At 42.1% G+C, this 8,652-nt stretch overlaps 1 pseudogene; it reads left to right on the top strand.

The window, feature by feature from the left end:
* Positions 1-990: 990 nt before the first annotated feature.
* Positions 991-7,361, top strand: LOC103253403 (annotated as a pseudogene).
* Positions 7,362-8,652: the final 1,291 nt, after the last annotated feature.

Below are 8,652 nucleotides of genomic sequence, written 5' to 3'. Positions count from 1 at the left end.
ATATATCCAAAGTAACATAGATAATTCTACAAAAGACACTGGCACAAACATGTTTCTAGCCACATTATTAACAATAGAAAACCCTTGGAGCAACACTACTGCCCATCAAAAGTCAACTAGATTAAGAAAATATGGTACATATACATGATGGAGAAATACACAGCAAAAAGAAAAAAAGTCATGGAATTTACAGCAAATTGGATGGGGTTGGAGACTATCATACATAGTGATCTCTCACAGAAACGAAGAACTGAATAACCTGTGTTCTCAATCATAAGTGGGACGTGAACACTAGTCACATTAGTGCAAGGGAATGTTAAGCATCAGTGTATACTGTCAGAGAGAAATGGAGGAACGGGGCCTATCACAACACAAAGGGGAACTAGATCTAGGCCAGAGGAAGTGAGGAATTGTTGGAGGCCCAAAATTCACCTGTATGCAGTATACTTGTGTAGTTAATCTTGATTTGTGCCCCATATGTAATGTTTATTTTAAAAATTATGAGTCGGGTGTGGCAACCTGCACCACTAGTCCAGATGCTTGGGACACAAGTCAGGAGGACCCTTGAGTCAGAGATAAAGGCCCGCCTGGAATAGCAGGATGTCATTCTTCTTTAAAATGTTATGTTTAGCTGGGCTCAGTGGCTCAGCCTGTAATTCCGCGCCTTTGGGAGGCTGAGGTGAGTGGATTGCCTGAGCCCGCGGGTTTGAGACCTGCCTGGGCAGCGAGACCTCATCTCTACAATAAATCACAAAATCAGCCGGGTGTGGTAGCGCATGCCTGTAATTCCGGCTACTTGGAAGGCTGAGGCGGAAGGATCACCGGAGCCCAGCAGGTCGAGGCTGCGGTGGCCGGGAGCAGCCACAGCACCCCAGTCTGGGCGACAGAGACTCCAACTCAAAAAAAAAAGTTATGTTTTACAAATGTACAATACGTAATGGAAAAGGATTTATACATTTCAAAAAATCAGGGATTCAAGTAAAGGGGAAAATGGTGGCAGAACCTGTGCATACATTTGGTGATTCGGTCATTGGGTTGATGGTTTGGTATTCAAGTTGGAGCATATTATCAGTTGTGTTTTTTCTTAAACTATTCTGGAGTTTTTCCTCCGACAGTCGTAATTAACTGTCAAGAAGTTGATTGCCTGTAACATTATGTATATTTATATATAATTTGAAATGAAAAACAAAGACACACAAACATACACACACAGAGAGAGAGAAAGAAAGAGAGAGAGAGAGAGAGAGAAAGCAATAGAGAGAGAATGCTATGTTGGACCATAAGACAAATTCTAGATAAAACTACAAGATCCAGATATTGTGTATTTTGCTAATAAAGCAGAAGTCTCTGATTCTAAATATGTACATAATCCCTCTTGCAGGAGTTGAAATAATGTTTCTGTCTCTGGCTCAAAACTAGGAACACCAGCATGGAAAATTATGATGATTTATCTGTCACAATTGTTCCAATATGTTAATAATACCTATTAGATATTTTGCCTATTAACATAAAGAAGAGATTGAATGTTAAAAAAGAAAAAAAACTCCATTCAAAGTCTTCAATGTGAGAACAGAATTCAACCATCCTTTGTATAAGAGATTGAGTCTGAGATGTGTTTCATGTCTGGCTGAAATAAATGATGTGCAGTAAAGCGCTGGTTGGAACAATTTCCTGGAAACTGTGTTAGTCGCTTGGCAAGACATCCACCTTGGCCTCATGCAAGTTAAGAAGGGTCTACACGCTTCACCTTCTCATTTTGTGGTGAACATGTAAACTGCTTAAGCTGGGCACATTCACGGCATCCTTTTAAATGATCAATTCTGCTGGGTTGCTACCTCCTTTTCATCAGAACAGCACCATGTCACCCATGTTTATCAACCTGGTGTGTCTTGGTAAGTCCTGGAGGGGTAGGGAAGGGAGGGAATACCAGTGTGGAGATACTGGCCCAGAGGCTGTGTTACAAGAGTAGTGATCCCAGCTTCCCTGGGGAGGAGTGGGTGGTTGGTGCCTGAGTTGATCTTTAGCCTAGTAGAAGTCTGAATGCCAAGGTCCATAGACCAGCATGAGCAGAAGGGAGAGGCCAGGTTTGTGAGGAGGTGGATCATCCATAATGGTCTTTTTTTTTCCAGGTTTCTTCTCAATCCAGAGGATTGGGACACAAGTGGGTGAGTCTATTTCAAAATGTGGGTTGCTATCCCCCACAAATAATATTTTCCTGGAACAGGAGATCAAGCAACAAAAGAGGAGGACTGAGGGATGGATCACAGGAATCCCTGTGCGGAAAACACTTGTGAACAAGAAAGGGAAACATCTGGGAAACCTGGCCTCCAATTCTGACCTAGAGAGCATCCTCAGCCTATCTTCCATGACTGGACCAACTTCGATGAAAACCTGGGGGAAAATCTGGTGCTCAGTACTGGGGTCTCTGGGAAGGAAATGGTGCCACCTGGAGAGATAAGAAAGGAATCAGTTCTGGGAACAGCAGAACCCCCTGGGACAGGATGGCAACTCATACTCTTTAACATTTCCATGAAGGTGCAAGCTGCCATGGGGCTGCTCTTGTGGGACTGCTGTCATTCTACCAGAGGAGGGAGCCATATTCCATGAGCCCCTGAAATCCCAGAATACTTTGACAAAGGATCAATTGTTTATGTGTTTTATGCATTAGTTGATGTTATTTCATTCACACAGATCTTGCCCTCTATACTGTGTCTACATTTTTTTTATGAATTAAGAAAGTAGATTTATTAAAGGGAAGCTATATTGTGAAGTCACAACTGGGTAAACAAAAGAGAGAGTGTCTGCTGTCTGCAAAGAGGCACAGGCTAGAGAGGTTTTTTTAATAAGAGGGGTCCAGAGCGTGTGGTGAGGAAACTTCTGTTGTTTTATAAAATAAGTTTTCGTTATTAAAATCTTGTGGGAGCCCCTTATTCAGCACTCCAATTCTGACCTAAAGGCCATCCTCAGCCTCTTTCCATGGTTGGGCCAACTCCGATGAAAACTTCTGGTGCTCAAAGCTGGGGTCCCTGGAAAGGAATGGTGTCACCTGGAGAGATGAAGAAGGAATCAGTGATGGGAAGAGCAGAATCTGCTGGATTGCATGACAACTCACAAACTTTAACGTTTCCATGATGTTGGGAATTGCTGTGGGGGTGCTGTTTTTCTACCAGAAAAAAAGGAGCCATAATCCATGAGCTCCTTCAATCCCAGAATATTCTGGCAGAGGCTCAATTGTTTATGTGTTTTATGCATTAGCTGATGTTATTTCATTCACACAGATCTTACCCTCTATATTGCAACTACATTTTTTTAATTAAGAAAGTTAGATTTATTAAGAGGAAGCTACATTTTGAAAGGCAAAACTGGGCAAATAGCAGAGAAGGTATCTGCTGTCTACAAAGAGGTACAGGTTAAAGAGTATTTTTTAATAAGAGGGGTCCATAGTGGGTAGTGAAGAGACTTCTGCTGTTTTACAAAACTAATTTTACATTAAAATCTTGTAGGAGTCCCTTATTCAGCCCTCACTCCAATTTCTCACCGACACATTTGTTGTTGGAAGACAAGTTGTGTTGGTGTAGTGGTGGGTTCTGCATGCAGCCACCATAAAAATGGAGAGAAGGAGCCTCAGCACAGGGAGGGAGCAGCATCTCCACATCTTCTTCTCTAAGTCTGAGTCTCCTTCTCCTTTAGGTGGTCAGGACAAGCCCTTGTTGTCTGCCTGGACCAGCCATGTGAACCATATGGCTCTAGGAGAACACGTGACCCTCCAGTGTCACTCTCATCTTTGTTTGGAAAATTCAGGCTGGACAAGAAAGATGGTGCCCCCATGCCCAAGCTCCAGGGCAGAAGATTTCAGAAGAGATTGGTCATGAGTCCTATGACCACAGCAATGCAGGAACCTACAGATATCATGTTTTTCACCCTCACTCCTGGTCTGGGTGGTCAGCACCCAGTGACCCCATGGAGATTGTGGTCACAGGTTAGAGGGCTCCAGTCCAAGGTGGCTTTTCATTGCCCCAATCTCTTGAATCCCAAGGTCTCTTGTGGCAGTGTCTGTCAGGATCAAGGCAGAACAATTGCCTAAGTATTTTAGATTGAGGGGGATTACATACGGGGAACTGGGGACCATTTGGGGGGAAAAATTCCCTCATTTTTGTACATCAAAATACCTGAATGCTGTGTTATATTCCAAGGACAAATAAGGCTAGAGATGAAGTTCCAGTTGTTCATTCACTGGCTTTCAGTGGGTGGACTGTCTGTATTTGGCAGTTGAGCTCAGTGTAATCTCAATGCATAAGAAATGAAAACTGGAAAGCGAGGGTCAGAGTAAAGCAACAGGAGAGAGGCTTCACCAGCTACTATAGACTTTAAAGGTGGAGAAAGAGCCAGGAGACAAGGAATGCAGGGAACCAATAGAGGCTGGAGGAGTCAAGGAACAGATTCTTTCCCTGGAGTCTCCAGAAAGAGCTTGGTCCTGCAGATACATTTATTTATACCAGTGAAACTATTTCAGATTTCTGACCTCCAGAACTAGAATATAGTGTGTTCTCTCCTGCCACCAAATTTTTGACAATTTGTTACAGCAGCAAATGGAAACGAATATGTGTACCCATAATTGTCAAGGGGAAATTAATAAACCAAATAAGGAAAAGAAATTCTCCACAGAGATGGGAAGGGGCAGGTTGCTAATAACACAAATACACTAGAGGAAAGAAACAATGCTCCTGGATTCAGACATGGGACCACCCTATGGAAGGTGGAACCATGGAGAAGGAACCCAAAAGGCAGGAGAGGCCACCAGTCCTTGCCAGGAACTGATTGTGTGGATACTGGGAAGGACTCTAGTGGCTGCCTTGCAGAATAATTAATAAATTCTTCCATGGTTTTCAATTTGTCTAAAAGTGAACATAGACAAGGTTGACAGGAGTCTAAAGATGCAGACTGTAGTGGTCCCTCTTCCGTCCACCATAGAAAGCAGGAAAGAGATTGGAGAGAAACAGGTACAACAGCCAAGGTGATGATGAGTACGTCAGTGGGAATGGAGTGAGGTGCTCCTAGAGACAGAGAAACTGAACAAAAATAGAGGGATGGAGGGAGAGATGACCTCCAATGAGGTGTCATAGACACAGAAAGAGACATGGAGACGCAAAGAATAGGAAGGCAGACAGACAATGGAGTAGAGATCCACCCATTTTAGATCCCATAGAATGAGTGAAGAATGTTGGCAGTCTTTTTTTTTTTTTTTTAGTAAGAGTCTCACTCTGTCACACAGACTCAAGTGCAATGGCACATTCATTGTTACTGCAGCCTTGACCTGCTGGGCTCAGGTGATCCTTCTAACTCAACCTTGCAAGTAGCTGGAACCACAGACATACAACACCAAGCCCAGTTAAGTTTTTAATTTATTGTGGAGATGAGGTCTCGCCAAGTTGCCCAAGCTGGTCTTGAACCCCTAGATTCAGGCAATCCTCTCACCTCCACCTTACAATATGCTGGAATTACAGGTGTGAGCCACTGCACCAGGCTGAATGGTGACACTTTTGAAACTCATAACTTCTGTTCCTAGGAGCCTACAAAAAGTCTTCATTTCTGGTCTACCCAAGCAGCCTGCTGAAATCAGGAGAAAAGGCCACCCTACAGTGCTACTCAGAGATCATATTTCAGAATTTCACTGTGCACAAAAAGGGGCTAAAAAAGGATTTCTTGCAACTTTTGGGGGAGCTTCTTGCTGGAGTCTCCCAGGCCCCAGCAAGAACTCCTTGGGTCCTCTGAAGCCCATACATGCAGGAAGCTACAGATGCTACGGTTTTGTCACACACTCCTCCTATGAATGGTCAGCTCCTAGTGACCCCCTGGACATCGTGATGACAGGTGAGAGCATGCAGACATTCCCCTCACTCATTAGAATATGGACTTGATCTTTAAGATGATGGTAACCCTGAGTTGTTATGAGGAAGATGAACACTGGGTTCTTCCAAAGAAAGACAGACTTGGTAAGGGCTATTGAAACAGAGGCAGACAGAGAGGAGACAGAAGTAGAGACCACCTGTCATAACTTAAAGTACAAATACAGGGCAATACGGGGGTTAGAAATAAGATGAAGAACAAAGGAAGACATACAGACAGATACACACATGCCAGGGAAAGGGTGTTCTTCTGTCCTAACTTTCTTCAGGACCAGAATCATTTTAGAAGGTAGACTTTTGTTTAAACTAAACTCTCTTCTCTACCAAAAGAACCAAAGACAAACACATATGTGGCATACATTGGGCCCTGTATCTCAGGTCATGTGGCACCCTCAGATATTGTGCTTATTCTGATACTGCTTCCTTCCATATGGTTGATTTATGATTCCTCCAGGGATATCATAGTCTCAAGTAAAGAACAGTACCATCTACTCTCTGTTGTGTATTTACCAAGCCTTTATACTGGATTCTGAGTCTCATTTTCCAAACTAATCCAAGATGTTACAAAATTACTAAGAACAAGACCCTAAAGAGAGACCCAGTCAAAAAGAAAGTGGAGGCATGAAAAAACAGAGACTGAAACACACACACACACACAGAGAGAGAGAGAGAGAGAGAGAGAGAGAGAAATAAAATGAAACAAATGAAAAGAATTGAGTTTGTAAAAGACCAAAAAGGAGAAAAGAAAGAATGGAGAAAATGATAGAAGGGACAGAGAAAAGTGAGGTGAACAAAAACAGCAAAATATTGAGATTTGGTGGGGGGTGCAAAAGACCCTATTAGAAAAGTAGGGATACAGAGAAGCAGAGGAAATGCAAAATGATAAACCATACAAGGGATGGGGTAGCGTGGTCAGAGACCTAGAGTCAGAGAGCAAGACACAGAAAAGAGAAAAATAAACTTGAGGGAGATAGAGAAGAGAACACATTAGAGAGCCAGAGAAGGAAGATACAAGTCTAAATTCAGATGTGAAGGATGATGTGATCTCTATGTAACCTGATCCTTTTTCCTCTAGGACTATATGAGAAACCTTCTCTCTCAACCTTTCTAGGCCTCATGGTGAAGTCAGGAGAGAATGTGACCTTGTCCTGCATGTCCAACGACTCCGTTGCCACGTACCATCTATCCAGGGATGGGGAGGGCCTTGAATGCAGGCTTCCTGCAGTGCGGAGCAACCATGGAACATTCCAGGCTGACTTCCTTCTGGGTCCTGCAATCCATGGAGGGACATATAGATGCTACGGTTTGTCCCGTGTCTTTCCCTGTAGGTGGTCAGATCCAAACGACACACTGCATCTTTCTGTCATAGGTAAGGAAATCCCATACCTGTCCCATGTTTTGTGTCTCAGATTAAATCCTAAAGTCATATCTGAGGAACATGCTTCTAAGGTGTAAGAAAGATCATAGAGACATACAGAGAGAATAAAATAAAGACTGACAGGAGGTGTCAAGGTGTAGGATGATAGACTGGGCTTCTCCAAAACCCTCCTCCATATCTTACATGAAGGGCCACTTGGGGGGATTCTATGTAACCAGACAGATGCAGAAACCGGTCAGGACACCCAGGAGGATGAGTGACTGGGTTCAGTGTGGGGAGATCAGAGGTTACATCAGCCCCTCACCCTTGTTCATGTCTCCCAGGCTTCTCTTGATATCTCACCCTCAGAAGGATTTGATCAACAGCAACTCTGATTCTCTCTCTTTTTACATCTTTTAAAAAATTGAGTAAAACAAATATATATAATTTGCCATTTACCATTTATAGAGTACAGTTCAGTGGTAATAAATTCATTTATATTGTTTTTTCCCTTCATTCCTTCCTTCTCCCCTCTCTTTGACTCTAGTATTCTCCCTACCACTCTCTCCATGGTATCCATTCCTTTAGCTTTTGTATATATGAATGAGAGTTAAAATAGTTATCTTTCTGTCCTTAGTATATTTCAGCTAACATAATGGCCTCCAGTTCCAAACATATTGCTTCAAATGACAGGAATTCCATATTTTTTGATGAACAATATTCCATTGTGTATATATACCACAATGTATCTGTTCTTCCATTGATAGACACATAGGTCGATTCCACATCTTGGTTATTGTGAACAGTTTGTAAGCATTGGATTGCAGGTATCTGTCTGATATACTGATTTTTTTGTTTTGAGTATATATCGAGTAATGGGTTTGCTATGTCATATACGAGTTCTATTTTTAAGTTTTTTAAGAAAACTCCATATTATTGTTTGTGCTGTGATAACCTACATTCCCACCAACCATGTACAAGGGGTCAGTCCCCTATTCGCCACAACTTCACAAGCATCTGCCATTTCCTACCTTTTTGATGCAGACTGGGGTGAGATGATATTTCGTGATGGTATTAAATTGTATTTCTCTGCAAATTAGTGATGTTGAACATTTTTTAATATACCTGTCAGACTTTTGTATGACTTTTTTCAGATATGTCTGTTGCCTATTTTTTAATCGGATTTATTTTCTTTATTGAGTTGTTTGAGCTCCCCATATGAGAGAAAGGATCCAAAAAGACCTAGAATTTATTAATATAAATATGTATTTATTCTTACATGTTTAAGCTTCAGTCACCTTCAGAGAACTTTTATGCAATAAACCTATTGAGATACTTTTCCAAATGCTCAATCACTTTTTTGAATGCATCAATTTGGATGCCTTTCAG

The sequence above is a fragment of the Carlito syrichta genome, unplaced genomic scaffold (assembly GCF_000164805.1).
Source record: "Carlito syrichta isolate Samal-C Ts95f unplaced genomic scaffold, Tarsius_syrichta-2.0.1 Scaffold227820, whole genome shotgun sequence".
Lineage (NCBI taxonomy): Eukaryota > Metazoa > Chordata > Mammalia > Primates > Tarsiidae > Carlito > Carlito syrichta.
The sequence above is the reverse complement of the archived record's forward strand: the minus strand, read 5'-3'. Positions and strand labels throughout refer to the sequence as shown.